The sequence below is a fragment of the Cupressus sempervirens genome, chromosome 11 (genome assembly GCF_028749045.1).
Source record: "Cupressus sempervirens isolate cs-2001-9-10 chromosome 11, ASM2874904v1, whole genome shotgun sequence".
Classification (NCBI taxonomy): domain Eukaryota; kingdom Viridiplantae; phylum Streptophyta; class Pinopsida; order Cupressales; family Cupressaceae; genus Cupressus; species Cupressus sempervirens.
Genome location: NC_143128.1, coordinates 402,363,242 through 402,380,393, shown reverse-complemented (window position 1 = coordinate 402,380,393; position 17,152 = coordinate 402,363,242).

The window sequence follows — 17,152 nt, the reverse complement described above, 5'->3', positions numbered from 1 at the left end:
AAATTTTTTTCGGCAAGTTGGGTATATACTCAAAATGTCTTAGTCCGATTTTCAGAGCATTTTGACATGATTTTCAAGAGTTATGAGTTTTTATTTTTTTTTCATAAAAATCCATTTCTGATCGCAAATAAGCGAATTTTTTTTAAAAACTTACATTTTCAAAAAGATTTTTCAATTCCAATAGGGGTTCTTTCTTTGTGTTTTGAATTTTGAGGTTGTATTAAAGATCAAAAATTCGATTTGATAAATTTGGCCTGTTTTGACAAAATTGATCTCTAGAGCGCAAATGAAGAGATTATTTAAAATTTTTTGCATTTTTGGAAAGCTATCTGATTTTTAATAGGGGACTCTTCTTTTCATTTTCATTTTTGGATACAAAATAATAGTAAAAAAGTCCAATCTTGTTGACTAGGTCAAAATCAAAGAGTAAAAATGAGACCATTTGTGATAACTTGCACTTTCTTTGCATGCACTTGGTTGGAAGATAAATTGGATTTTTGAGGCAACTCACCACTTTTTATTGCAGACTTTTATGTTATTTCATAATAAATTTTTGTGCTAACAAGTTGTGATTACAGGTTGCCATCCTTTTGAAAAAAAAAAATTGAAACATTGCATAAAAAGAACACATGTCAAAGCTTCAAATGCGCAAGGGCTACTAACATTGTTTGCAGAGCTGCCCAAAGCATAAAAACTCAAAATTTCTTGCTTTTTTGTTTTCATGTGTGGAATTGACTAATTGTTCATTTTTTATAGGCACATAAAACTTGTGATTGGAGTCTTTTGGTAATAGGAGAGTATGCTCTTCACCCTTGTGGTGAATCAGAAATCTTGACTTGCCATTTGGTTTTAAAAGCAAGGGGTAACTGAATCTTCTTGGTGTGTTTGGGAGAAAATAATTGGAATAGGAGAGTATGCTCTTCACCCTTGTGGTGAATCAGAAATCTTGACTTCCAGAAGTTGATCCACTCTTTGTGTAGTTTAGAATCTTTTAGAGGGCCTGCTCTCAGACAACCTGAGAGAAACGACCCAAGTGGAGACAAGAAAATTACTTGGCTCTTCCAACCCACTATAAACTCAAGGCTATCAAGGACACAAAACCTTGGTAGATGTAGTGTTTATCTTTTCCTAGTGTGATCGCTTATGGAATTTTGACCATAGGGAGATCACTAGGCAAGAATGCTTAAGGTACTCTTGTGATCACAAGATTGGTTACTCATCACAAGGTGAGGTGTCCCGTAATTGGGAGCAAGAGGAACACTATGAACGGAAGCCCGATCTAAAAACCCTAAATTAGTAACTACCTTTTTTAGTCACTCAACTTCTTGGTGCAAGGATCGATCCTAGTGGACTACCCGGATCACCCCAAGATTTACACTCACCATATGTGTTCCCTTGGTTGTGCTTATGGCACTTCCATGACAAAGTCAATATCTCTTGTGGAAAAGCACTTGGTGTGAGGAAAAGGAGCATCAAGCATGGGCCAAGTTGTTGAGTAATGAACCATGACTTCTAGGTAGATATTGCTTGATGTGTTCTCGAATGTGCTATACCAGTGAAAATGTTTTGAACATACACATGATGATAATTCTAGGGAATTCTTTTGAGACGTCACATATGCTTGTATCATGCAAGGTTTCTTTGTCCCTTGCCTGATTGTTTGAAGACTGCTTCATGTGTCACTATCTTTCTTGGAAAGAAATTGCTTTTGAACATCAAACTTGCTATGCTATCAACTATTGTCAAACTTTGTCAACCAAGTCAAAGCATCAAGTCTTAACATTCTTCTTGTGTTGCTTGCTAAGGGGAGTCTCATCATTTGATTTTTATTTTATATGTCTCTAGTGCTTAAAAATGCTTAAAGTGGCTCTTTGGTCTTAGTGCTCTTGGTCTTTTTGTCTTCATGGTCTATGCATGCTTGCTAGTTATCCTTTTGCTAAAATGGTTACCTTGATTTCTTGACTACACTCTTGGGTTGGGAAATTTGTTCACTTGTCACCCTGCTTGCTCTATCTATTTGGCTATTTTGGGCATCTTGCCTAGCTATTGACTTGAGTCATTCATGTCGTAAGTTTCTTAGACATATTGTTTGACAAGTTGCTTTAATCTCTCTCTACTATCTTGGCAAGTGAACACTCTACCTCCTATAGTTTCAACATCAAGTTATCTTCTAGGCTCTTTTATGCTTGGCTTTGCATCTAAAACTATGGGATCTAAACTTTGTGCTATCAAACCTTGGCCAAATCTAGATGATCATGATACCCTCCATGTCACTAAAGAGTTTCAATATTTATATGCACAATACAAAGAACTAGAAGAGACAAATGATCTTTCTTACCTTTATCTCTCTAAGCGCATGATGGAAATGAAGTCTAAACTTGAGAAAAGGTTAGAGGAGAAGATTGCATCATTAAATGAATCTTCCTTAAGGTCTTTACATGCATGTGAGTCACCTTCTTTGAGGTCATCCTCTTCTTCTAGGTCTACATGCTCTACTTCAAGACATCAAATGTCTTCATCTTCTAGATCTAAAGACCTCCTTAGAGAGAAAGAAAGTGATACCTCCTTTGAGCCTATGCTAAAATTTCATGATGGGCCTATCTTTGACCAAGATAATGATGAAGACATGAATGCATTATATTCACTTGAGAAACAAAAAAAAGATCCTAGACATACTTCTAATATAACTTTTGCTCCCTTGGAAGATTCTTATGATGACACTTTGCAAACACTTCTTGAAACTAAGCTCATCATGTTACCTAAGTCTAGCTCATATGGTAACCCATTCTTGGATATCTATTGTGCTTATCATCAACATAATGAGCATAGTACTTCAGATTGCATTGAGCTAAAACATAAAATCCAAGATCTTATTGATAATGGAATTATTGGAACCTCTAGTGACTCATGTGTTGAGGATACTTCTCTTGAGCAAGATTATGTTGATGAACCTATGTCTAGTAGTGGCTCCATTACATATTCCACTTCTTCCAACACTTGTGCATCTCCCAACACTTCAAAGCTTTCCAACATGCCTCCATCAAACAAAAAACTTAGTGCTTTCCATATGCAATATGCGTACCCTCAAGGGCTACCTCTAAAAGAAACTCAAGCTAACCTTCACTTGGCTGCAAACCTTTTCCATGCTACTAATCCTAAACATCCTCAACCTTCATGCACTACTATGGCTAATCCAAGCACTACTCCATTCATTCTTCATTCTCCCTTGTCCTTAGAAGTGGCTCCATGTCAAGAGGACTCTCAAAAAGAAAAAGCTATAAATGTCAAGAAAGATCAAGATCAAGCACCCTTTCATCTCTTTCAAGATTTTTCCCCTCCATATCCTATAACTTGTCCACTTCCTAAGTATGATGAAGATACCACTTCCATTATCTCCCTTGAGCTTACTGAAAATTATGAGAAAAGTTCTATTCATATGCTATCCAAATCTACTTGTCAAGATCAAAGTGTCCCCTCATGTTCTACTTCTCCATATCCACTTCAAAATTGTGCTCAAGCTTCAAGTGCTTCTATTAAAAATGTTGTTCCTATCAAAGGTACTAATGAGTCTATTGATGGCTTTTACCATGTTGATCACTCTAAAGATGTTGATATCCCTTCCCACTATCCCTTTGCATCTCCTACATCTATCCTTGGTCCTCATCCATCAAAGCTAAGGTATTCAAACCTTCCATCTATATTGGGACCTTATGTTCCTCCATCTCCTACATTCACTCCTAGCTCATTCCCTAGCTCTCCTATAATACCTCAAGATCAACAAAGACACTCATCCTTGATGACTTTTCACCCATCTATACATCTAAACCAGTCATATCATCATTATTCATCCACAAATTCTAAGTCCTTTGGAAGTGAGAATAAACATAAGAATCCATTGAAAAAGAAAGATCACTATGTCTCATCTAATCGACATGTGAATTCTAAGAAGGAGAATGCACAAAAGAGACCGCAAAAGTCCACTATTAAGAAATCTAAATCAAATAAAATATGGGTTCCTAAATGCATTATTGAAGAAATGTGTTTTGAAGTATCCAAAGGAAAATCTAAAGCTATATGGATTCCCAAGTCTCTTTTAGAAGACTTGAATATTGAAAATACTTCAAAGTTGACATTCAAGCTTACAAAGGCTTCCATTCCATCTTCTTCCAAAAATCTTCCTAAAAATATTCCAAAGCCTTCCACTCCACTTTTTTCCAAATCTCTTCTACCACCTCATACATCTAATCTCAAGCTATTTAATCCATGATTCCTCCATCATTCCAATACCCTTCAAGGTGTGTGTCAATGTTGATCTTGTCTAATATTTCAGCTACCCTCATGAAATCCTCTAAAGCTTACACTTACTTTCTATACATGAACTATTATCCTCCATATATTCTTCCTACTACCATTTCCCTTTCATCACCCTATCAACATCTTTGAACATACCTTTCTATGGTCTTGGCTTATCATGACTTATCTTTCCTATAGGAGCACTATCTACATTCAAAAAGCTTGAGCTCTTTCTAAAAATGAAAAAAATTCAAAAAAAAGAAAAATGAAAAAATAAAAGTGAAAATGTGCCTTGGTGAAAACCACTTCTTGTTGCACCTTGGTAGCAAAAGTAAAGAGAAATAAATTTATCCTATGGTGAAAACTACTTCTTGTGTCACCTTGGATAAGTACCATGATGAAAACCTGGCAAACAGGCATCATGCGTAATTCTTTCATCATCCATCTATCCCTTCTTCTCTCTTTGATCTTGACAATGTTGAGCTATCTTTGCATATTGGCTATTTTATCCACCAGATTTTCTATTTGTTCTTTCTCATTCCCTCATAGCCTCCATCTTGAGCTTTATTCTTATTGCTCTATGCCATTGCTATACTATCTAGTTGACCCCTTGGTCTTGATCAAAATAAATGAAACATGGTTCTCATAGGTCTCTTGACATGGCTACTCTCTTGGATTGCACGCTTTCATGCTATCTCTCTCATTGGCTTCCATTGCTTATCCTACATGCTATCTTACTCATTGGCTTCCATTGCTTATCTTATATGCTATCGCACTTGTTGGTTTCATTGCTTATCCTACATGCAATCTTGCTCATTTCTTCCGTTGCTTATCCAAAACCTACTTTATATGGCTATCTTTCCCTAGCTTGGGTACTCTTGAGGAGTGCATCCTTGAGGATCACTTTCACCTGCTTCATACTCCTTTCTTATCCATCTTTACCTATCCACCAACTTTCTGCTCCATCATGTCCTACACCTTGCTAGACATTGGGAGAAAATGATGTGATCTTTCTTGAGAACTAATGATCTCTAAAACCTTCTAAAAATTTCCAAAAAAAATCATATATGATGCTGAAAAAATCTAAAAAATTAGAAAATGTCCTGAAGAAAAGATCATCTTAGTGAAAACCTAGCAATAGGTGCTTTGATGTATCACCAAAAAAATAAAAAATAAAAAATACAAAAAAAATTGAAAAAAGTCCTGAAAAAAAATTTGTCAAGTGGTGAAAATCTGGAAACAGCTGCTACTTGAGACCCTTGCACCTATGTCTATCAGTCTCAATCACCTATTTTGCTACACATTTCCTAGCTTGGAATTGTTTCTTTTCCTCGTCTTGGGGGCACAACTGCTTAGCCTATTGAGGTATTCTTGTGCATTAGGGTTTCTTTGACAACTCACAAAACAATGTTTCTCAACACTTCTCCCACTTTGACATCAAGTGTTTTTCAACACTTTTTAGATAGTTTACCTACGATCTTTGATGTCGTAATATTTCTCACTATCATAATCAAGTCTTGAAGAAATGGCCAAGTGACTTGCACACACACACTTTAACACTTAAACGACTGAGCTATGCTAATCTTTATCTACTTTGTGTGCTGTCTATGATGATTTCTTTTCCATGTGTTCCCTCCCTAATAGTCTTTCAAGGATGTCATTGACTAGAAGACTGCGGGCATGGGACATATTTTCTTGATTTCTCCTTGTGGGTATACTTTTGTTTTTCTATAGTGTTGTAAGCATTTATGCTAGTCCTATTCAACATGTTGACTTACAAATGTATCATCTTTGACTATTTTGCAAGATCGCACTCAGGGTTTATCCTAGCGCTTATGCCTTGATACAGGTGTAATCTTTCTAAATTAAACTTAGGGAATCTAATCATGTAGTTATCTTGACTTACATGTCTCTGATGCTTAGATTGGATTTCCACATACCTATCTAATATCGATTATATTCATATCCTCATAGTTATACTAGTGATGGTTGTGTGATCTCATGATGTCCCTAATAAATGCTCAATGATGAAATTAAGAGTCTAAATGTTATGCGCTTCTTGCTGGTAAACCACTTTGCATATTAGCTTGCATTTTAGGTTCATTTTCTAGCTTAGTCTTGCATTCTTGCATATGGGGAGAGCTCTCTTTCTTCATCTTTTTGTGGACATATTAGCTAACTCCTTTCATATATTTCTTTACTTTCTTCTTGTTCATGTCTTTTCACCTTCTTAATCTTTCGCTTCATCTCTTTTCTATCTTTTCATCACATTATATAAAGTTTTGACCTCTTAAATAATTTTTATGTCCTAGATTCATTTTCAGGATCAAAATCCAAATTTGAGTTCATCTTGATGGTCAAAATTGTCTTTTAAAATTCTACTTTCTTCTGAGCAGTTAGCTGACCTTTTGAGGTCTAATCTCTGAATCATCACTAGGGCATCTTCATTTCTTCATGTCTTCATCATTTCCATACTTCATATCTACTTAAATTCACTATTTCATGTCTAAAATCACCTTTCTACTCGTTTCGACCTAATTTTTATGCTATATCCTTCAAGGTCAACTCTAGTCAAACTGGGGCATTTTATCAATTTCTTATAGTCATTATTGGGTTCTAATCATCTATCTGTCATCTTGGACATTGCTTTATTCTATTTTTCTTATGTCTAGCCAGTTTCTGCATCCCCTTACCTCATTTCAATTTCGATCCCGAGGGGGCAGAAATACTCTATTGCTGATTGTTACAGCTATCTATTTCTTAGGAGCATTTGTTTGACCTTATCACTTGCTCTCGATCTATTCACTTTGCTAGGTGTTAAAATTCTTTTTGGATCCTAACATCATCTTCCTAATGTTTAGTACTACTACTATCAGGCTATGCATTTAGGACTTGCTATCTATTTCTGCATTTCATTCTTTGGAATCAGACGTCTATATCTATCAACGCCTACTTGGCTTTCTATTTTCTTTGACATAATGTGTTCCCAGATTGATCACGCATTAGTCAAAGAGGGGCAAATATAATCACCTAAAAATGGTCATCTAGACTATTAGCCCCCTTTTCAACATTTTAGCTAAATTAATTTAATCACTTACCTAAGCCAAATTACTAATAATCAATTTATTTGATTATAACCTATAGTTTGACTATGCTATCCTAAGTTCATTATTTGATTAAAAGAACATGTCCCGTTTTAATTAAATAAAAGACCCCATTCTTCTAACCCACTTAAAGTGCACACATAAAGTCCTTTTTCTATTTTGCAATTAAAAGAAAAGGCTTTGTGACTTTTGTCTTATATGAAAAATCAACTTATATTCTATTGGTTAACTTGTGTGTGCACATGGATCACTCCTCTTTTTGAATTCCATCGTTGATCATCCACCATCTTCATCTTGATCTCCACCATCCGTACATCTTTAAAAGGGAGAGAGCTTTCCCCCTCAAAGTATCCATCCTCATTTTGAATATTGTTATGCTGCAGGTTTTCTAACAAGTTTCTTTGGAGCTTTGTGGAGAACTTCTATTTCTTGTCTACATTCTCTCATCCATGGCATTCTAGCTTAGCTTAGCTTTCATTTTTACATGTAGCTTAATCTCACATAGCTTAATATTTGGATTGTAACATTCTCATCCATGCTTAGAATAGCTGCACTTTTCATATTCATTCTAGTTTAATCTTTAGTTGCATTGCATTGTTGAGGAATTCCTTGAAGATATTTGCACTCTTGCTCTTGTCTCAAAGAACCTCCTGTTGCATGGTGTACTAGCAAGAAGTACATTTCTAAGGCTTGGCTAAGAGCCTTCATGCTGAAATACTAACTCCTTGCACTCCGTGGATAGGGAACTCTAAGCCGGCATCCAAGCATTCCAACTCATGGAATCATTTGGATAGAATGGTTTAGAGTGCGACACATTTCTAGTGTACACCAGCTATGCCATGAAACTACCAACTATGCTCAAACTATCCCCAAGTGCACCATAGATATAGTTGGTGTTTTTGGAGCACACATTTTACTTTCAAAGTTCACTTGGTGACTAGCAAGACCATTTTGGGCCTCTAAACTGTATTTTAGGACCCTAAAACAACATCTAGAAGTCTTTATAGGTTCTCATCCTGCACATGACCCAAAATTTCATCGTACACCCAAAAGTTCATTTTTCATCCTAGGAGCTTTGCATATTGCACACACAATCATTATAACCATCATCTTGATCACCCTAAATGTCATTTTGAACCCAAAACCTTTGAACTTAGTCAAAAATTTGAACAAAGTATTTGTCTTAGAGTGTGTCCTAGTGTTGATGGATGATGGATCTTGACTAGTCCTTTTTCCTTTTTTATCATTTTTCTTTGGTCAAACTCTATCTATGTCTTTATGTATTTGACCTTGTCATTTTTATCAACTTTATCTTTTCATCTTTTATTTCTTTTTGGTCAAGATCTAAAATCCATCTTCACATGGTTAGCCTATTAGACAAAATACTTTCCATAGATTTGATCCTAAGTTCCAAACCCTTGCATGCACCCTTCTCATAGAATTATCACATTCCAATTCTCTATAAATTTCAATTTTATTTACCCTAGTGGCATATCCCCTTCATTTTTCATTGTTCAAAACCCTAGTATCATTTCCAATATTAAACCCTATCAACTTGTCTCCTTGATCTCATATCCTCATGTTTCATACCCCAAATGTCATTATCAACCTTATCACACCTCCCTTTTCATGATACAACTTTCATACATCAACTTCCAACATCATTGTCAAGTCCAAAATCCAACCCAAATCTTATTTTTTCATACCATAGAGTCATTTTCATCCCCTTTTGTCAAAATTCAAAATGTCACTTCACATTTACATTTGCATAATTTCCCTAGGACATTTGCACCTTTCATATCAAAACCCTAGTTTATTTGACACTTCCTCACATTTCATAACACCCCTAAACACTTAAAAATCCAAAAATACTCATATCTTGCATATCCAATTCCAGATTTTCAATTTTTTCCCTATTTTACCAATTGCACCCCTGTTTTACCAACTACAGACTTTAGGTGCATAGTTGGTAGTTGTAGTGCATATTTGGTAGTTTTAGAGCACACTTGGTAATTAGGGATTTTATTCTAGGTTCTAGAACTCTAATCTACACTTCCATATCTTGCATGACATCCCTAAAACTTGGAAAACACCCAAAAACACTCAAATCATTCACATTCTGCATATTGGTGACCCTAACACCTCTTTTTACCAATTTCATACCTTCTTCTTAACAACTACTTACCTTTAGGTCTCCAATTGCACCAACGGAACACTTGGTACTATCTGAGCCTAGTTGGTAGTTTAGGTGCACACTTGCAAGGTAGAGTGTCTATTTAGATTTTTCTCCATTACATCTTCATCTTCAGGTATTATGCCAATGCTTACAAGGATACAATCAGCTCAAAGACCTGAAGCACTTGATTAACCCTTGTTTTTTGAGGTACAAACACAACCTAAAGTGTAACCAAAAATTCATCCAAAGAAAAAGAAGAACAAGAAACCCCAACAAACATTTGACGAAGACCAAATTGAAGAATCACAACCATTACTTATAGACCCCTTAAGAATGTATCCACGATATCACAACCATCAAGGAATGACACAACCAACCCTAAACAACACACCTACTATGATATTCCCTTCAAGAACTTCCCCTACATATGGAATGGTTCAATGGAGTTATAATTTTGAACCCATATTCATACCTATACCACTCAGATGTGGAAGTGCACCTACAACTCTTGAGGATGAAGAAACTCACCCATTCAAATTCACTAAACCTAACACAAGTACCTTCATTCCTCTAAACATACAAGTTACTTTACACCTAAGTGATGATTCTAACATAGATTATGGCATCAATGACAAAGGAATCACTAGGGCTTTTCATGACAAGACTTTCTACAAAAACTTCAAGCTTTTAGCAGCTCGAGAAATTGTAAAATTTAATCCACACTTGAAGAGACCTAAGTCCAAACATCAAAACAACCCAACACTTGAAAGCATACAACCAATGATTAATTTGGACTTTTTTAAGGGAAAACAACATTTGGAGTTTCCAAACATAATAATGACACCTATAAGATCCCATCAAGAATCAACCATTGAAATCCTCCAAAGTATGTTTGAACATATCAACATTAATCCCTTGCTTGAAAAACCTCCATCTATCAATGGAAACAAGACTCTTCCTAAATATCCCAAAAGTACATTAAGATTTGATTTCAATCACATAATGCAACAATAGGACATGCCTAAAGGGACTTTTACTCTAGGGATGCCAAACATACCTCCTTTGGAGGAAAATCAACAAAGCGCACCCTTGCTCCTAACTTTACCAAATATTATGACATTAAATGTTATGGAGCCTCCCATGAGTATACCATGTGAAACATCAATCACAATAACCCCTATTTACATACAAAAGAAGAGCCTTATTGACACTTCACCCATTTGCAAAGGGAACACATCTAATTTCCAAATCAATGTTATGTCCCAAGGAGAAACATCTAACATACAAAGGTATCAAAAAAACAACCCAAACATGATGTTCAACTCTCAAGAACATAACCAACTTCCAAAACTACAACAACCTATAGTGGTACAAGGACTTAACATTTATAGTATATAACTAAGTCAAAATCCACTTAACACATGTCCAACATATCAACAAAAAAATCAACCACAACAAAAACCTCAAGTGGTGCAAGGATCCAACATCCCTAACATGCACTCTAATGTATCCACTTGACTTACATGCAATGTACCAACAACAAAAAGCCATGTTTTCTAAAAAAAAAGATCAACTAAAACAATAGTTAAAATACCAAAGATGCCTTGAGAAATAAATTTCCTATCAACAACATTTATTACAACAAAAACATACACCATGACAACCTCAGTAGATATCTCTACAACAACAGTGACACACATGGTCTCACATGCAACTAATAGAGATATCTCAAAAATAACCACAACAAGGGATGCAACAGCAACACATGGTACAAAAATCATAGTCAATACCACAATAAGTACCACAACAAGTACCATAATAAGGACCCTTTTGTCTTTTAGGTACTAACATACCTCCACTACCTAGTGACAAATCACCTGACTCTTCAGATATATATAGAAATGGACTTACAGCCTAATCCATTTGATAAAATTTTATATTTTCCTCCATTCCCAAAATACTTTGCGGCTCTAAGATTTGAAAAATATTGAGGAAAAGGGAACCCCATTGATCACATCAAGGAATGCCTCATGTACCAAACTTAGTGATGATCCCACCTATCTCATGAGACTATTCCCTTATTCTTTAGGTGGGCCTACACTTGAAGGGTACTCCAAACTTCATGGTACCATAAAATCTTGGTCGAAACTAGCAGACCAATTCATCTCTCACTTTGCCTTCAAAATTATGAATGAAGTGATACTCTCTACTAATTTATGCTCAACTAAATAGAAGATGGGAGAATAATTCATCACATTCTTATGATGTTGGAGAAACTTAGTCAGTCAATGCTCACTAAACATTCCTAAAGAAAAAAAAGTTAATTTGTGCATTGAAAACCTAGTCCCCAACTTAATGTATGGACTCAATATAAAAATTCCAAGCACCATTTCCAAGTTGATGAAGAATGGGGCTATTATTGAAGATGCCCTCATCCGTAAGGGAATCCTTAAAATAAACAACGAAAACAAAAACACCAACTCGTCTAATGACAAAGAAAAATTTTTATCCAAAAACAAAAATGTAACCAATGATGGCATTGTAGATACATGAACAATTAGCACAACACAACCTCAACTGATTCTAAAAGGTATAAACCCTACAAATTCAAAAACTCCTAATCAAACATGACCTCAACAATAGAAAACTAGGACTTCCACACAAGATAGACCTTAGAGACATCCTAGAACAAAAGACATAAAATTCACACACTAGGGGATACCTCATGAGACTACACTTCAACAATTACTTAGTAATAACTTTCTTGCAGTTACCCTCAATCATAGACAAACCATTAACTAAGGTCTCTTGGTGGATGCCTAAAAATATTATGATTACCATCATACAAAAGGTCACAAGACCTCGTCAAGCTTTTAGCTAAGATACGAAATACAAGACCTTATCAATGATGATATAATTAATGTTGATCCTTCATTACTAGCATCCAATGTTGATCATACTATATTTAAATATCCTTTGGGAAATCATGACAAAGAAAAGGCCTCCAATTCAAACTCAAACTCACAAGCCAATGTGAATTAAACATACACCAAATATGACTACACTATAAATTGCTTCAATGAGTCTGACTCCCGCATATCCACATTCACCTTAAAAGCTAAAGACCCTTTTTGTGCTATCAGTATGCATTGTACCAAGATCACCCTATCTGAGCTCCTTCTAGACCCACTACCTCTACTAGACACACCCCCTAGTAGACCTAATGCTCCTACTTCATCTAATTATAACCTTTTTGAACAAAACAACAAAACCCCTATGCAAATATCTATCTCAGACCTATTGTGTGCATCCTCCCAACATCAAAAGATCTTGAATCAAGCCCTCAAAGAGTCAGTACTCCCCGATAATATTGATGTTTCCCAGTTCCAGGCCATGGTTACAAACATATCCACATTACAATTTATCACCTTTTCCCCTCAGGATATTCCTAAGGAAAAAACTAACCATAATGAACCCCTTTACCTCAAAGTCTTTATCTATAATGCCAAGGTCAGACACATCTTGATAGACGGTGAAGCAAAACTGAACATGTGTTTATGCACCCTAAAATGGTCACCTAGACTATGAGCCCCCATTATTCAATTTATCAAATTTCCTGAATCAATGGTTTGTAATATTTTATTAAATCAATTTAAATCAATTTCCTTGATCAGATTTGATTATTTATTTTTCTAAATTTGATCATTTTATCCGAAGTCTTAATTAATTAAAAGAAAATCTCCCTTTTAATTAAATAAAATAATTCCCCGTTTAATTAAAAGAAAACCTCTCTTTTAATTAAATAATTCATCCATATTTAATTGATTAAGAGAAAAAATCTCTTTTAATTTAATTTAATATTTCCTATTTAATCAAAAGACCTTGCTCCCTTTTAATTAAATAAATCTCCACTTAAAGAGGAAATAAAATAAATAAAAATTAAGAATTCCTCTACACTTAAATGAACATATTTCTAAGTGTGATTCCATTTAATTCTTTTCCTATTTTCTCATTGATGGATCTTTATTTCACACGGATCATTCTTTCTCCACCCTTGATTACATATTTTTGCCTCTTAATCTTGATCATCCAATCTTCTTTATAAGGGAGAGCCCTCTCCTCAATTTACATACACACACTCTATGCTATTATTATGTTGCAAGTCTAGAGAGCAATTTTTGAAGGAGTTTGAATACTAAAGCTTTTTGTGGAGAAATTCTATCTTCTTGTCTTCTTATCTCATGAATCCATGGCTTCCATCATCATGATCCATCCTTGCATTTTCATATTAGCTTAGATTTTTCTTTCATAGATTAGATCTTGTATTGATAGATTAGATCTTGCATTGTTTTGCATTTTTATCATATAGATTAGCTTTAATCTCCATTTGCATTCATATTTTGATCTTTGAATCTCTCATTTTATGATGTTCTTAGATGGGCACAATAGGTCAAACTAAGGGCCTCTAATACAAACCCTTGCACTCCATGAATAGAGAGCTATGAGTCATCATTCAAGACCTCATTCTTGAGCAATCTTGAATATAATGACTCATAGAAGTGTGCCCACATTTTAGCCATACATTCTTGAGCAATATTTTAATTAAAGAGGAAATATTTAATTAAATTGAAAAAGAGTTTTCTCTCTTAATACAAAACACATGTAGTCAAAGAAAGCAATGAACTGTGAGATTGATTTGGGATCACAAAAAAACCCAAATGTGTGGTCAATTTAGGAACACATTAGGACAAATAATACAAATAAATTTTGACTTAAAAAAGTTGAGTATAAAATTGATAAAACTAAATCAAGGATTGAAAGTTGATAAGTACTACCCCCTCATGATCAAAATTGAAATGAGATGGAGGAGAAACAAGAAGTTGATAAAATTTGATCAAATTGAATAAAAGATAAAGTTCTTGATGAAAGATAAAAGATATAGGAATCACAAAACCAAGGTAGATCAAAAAGCACAAAATATTATGCCCTAAATTTGAATTAGAAGAAAAGAAGTGGGGTGAAAGTGAATGGAAAGGAAAAAATTGGAAGATATGGAAAGAAACAAAAAGAATAATAGAAAATTTTCTAAGAAAGAGAATGCTCCAAAATCAATCAACTGTTTAAGATAGAAATTTTGATTGAGATCGCGAAAGAAGATAAGCAAATGAAAATCAAAATGCGACCATAGTTGATTAAAATTTCACAAGAAAGATGAAGGGAAAACCCTCTCAAACTCATAATGTAGCCTAAAAATGCAAACTAACATGAAGTCTAATAATGCAAGCTACTTGAAAATGCAAAGGTGTACTTGCAAAAGAGCAACTATAACATAGGATTTTTTGTTCATCATTCATTAGAAAAAGTAAAAGAACTTATTTTCATCATCAGGCCATTATTAAAATATATCAGAAAATCACACAATCATCACTAGTCACAAATGCAACTATGAAGATATGAATTTGATTTATATTAGATTGGAATGTGGAAAGATTCTAACATAAGCATCAAACACATAGAGGTCAAGATGATTGCGATGTTAGCTTACCCAATTTAATGTAGCAAATAAAACATATGCCTCATGCCCCAAGTCCTCTAGCTATGCATCCTAAAGAGACTTAGGAACAATGACACTCAACAAAAATCAATAATAGTCAACACACAAAGAAAATATCATGATATATCTCAAACATTAAGTTTTTATATTTAAAAGTTTAAGTGTGTTAATTGATATCGAGTTCCAAGGATAAGGATCAAATACTTGCAAATAGGTAAGATTACATGACAAAACTGGGTAAGACCAAATCAATAAGTGTTGAAAAACACTTGATGTTGGGGTTATATTAAAAAATACAATTGGGGTGGTGTTGAAAAACACCATTTGAAAGGTTTCCTAAAATTAACACATCCAAGAGACCAAATATAACACAGTTATGCCCCCTAGACAAAGACCAATTCCAAACCAAGGCAACAAGGACAAGGCATGATGGACAAAGGCTAAGTGTCGAGGATGTGCACTAAGAAATAGGGGTGCAAAGGCCTCAAGTAGCACTCATTTATAGGTTTTCACCACTTGGATTTTTTTGGAATATATAATTTTTTTGGATATATATTTAAGTATCTATTACTAAGTTTTCATGAAGATGATCATTTTTTTTAGGACATTTTCCAATTTTTAGAATTTTCACAATATATCATTTTTTTGGAGTTTTGAAATATATCATTTTATTTTTATTTTTTAGGATCAATAAATATGTACAAAGATATGCAATTCCCTTAGACAAAAATAAGGACCAAACTCTCAAGCAAGATCACATCATGTAGTCCCAATGTCTAGCAAGGTGGAGGACAAGAGTGATTAGCAAGTTGGTGGAAGAAATGAAAGACAAGAGAATGAAGGGGAATAAAGGGAAGAAATCCTCAAGGGAAAACTCCTCAACAATACCTAAGCTAGGGAAAAATTGTCATGTAAGGCACATTTGGACAAGAAATGAAAGGCTAGCATAGGATAATTCATGAAAGTATAATGTAAAAGTGGTAAAAATGCAATCAAAAGGAGTAGACATTTCAAGAGGCTTCATAGCATCGTATTCTACTCTTCTTTTATTAGACCAAGACCAAAAGAGTAAATCGGAAAAGGGTAGTGAAAGACTAGAATGAATGGAGGAAAATAGATATGAAGGCTAAACATGGATGGAATGAAAACAAGATCATCATAAGATAGCTTTCAAGATAGCTACATATTTGTGCATAGGTCAACATTGTCAAGATCAAAAGAGAAGACAAAATGAATGAAAGATGTAGAAGAACTACACATGATGCCTGATTGTTAGGTTTTCATCATGATACTTATCCAAGGCACCCCAAGGGAGTGGTTTTCACCATAAGATGAATTTATTTCTCTTTACATTTTCTACCAAGGTGCCTGATTACCAAGTTTTCACCAAGGCACATTTTCAAATTTTTTATTTTTTTCTTTCTTTCTTTTTATTTTTTCATTCTTCTTCCTCTTTTTCAAAATTTTCCAATTTTTTTGAATTTTTTTGGAAAAATTCAAGCTTTTTAGATAATTCTCCTTGAAATTTTAAACCATGACATGTAAAGGAGTTGAAATGATATGCTCAAAGATGTTGATAGGGAAAGGAAGATGGAAGACAAAAATGGAGGATATGGCTTCATGCAAAGTGAATGAGATTGGAAAATGGAAATGAAGGAAAGATCATCATCAATGCACACCTTGAAGGGTGGCAAGAGGATGGAGAAAACATGAATGAAGGAATACATGAAGGAATATGGTGAGTGAATAGAAGAGGTTGTGGTTTAGGCGCATGGAATAGAAGAATGCTTTTGGAAGAAGATGAAGTGGAATTCTTCGGAAGCTTGAATGTCAACTTTAGTTTTTGTTCAACATTAGACTCTCTCAAGAGAGAGTTTGGAATTCATATAGTCTTAGGCCTCTTTTCATTTCTTTTTTATGACTTAGAGATAATATTTTTAATGATGGATTTTAGAACCCATACTTGTCTTATAAATTTTTTTAGATATCTCTTTTGACTTTATGACCCCATGTCGATTAGAGGAG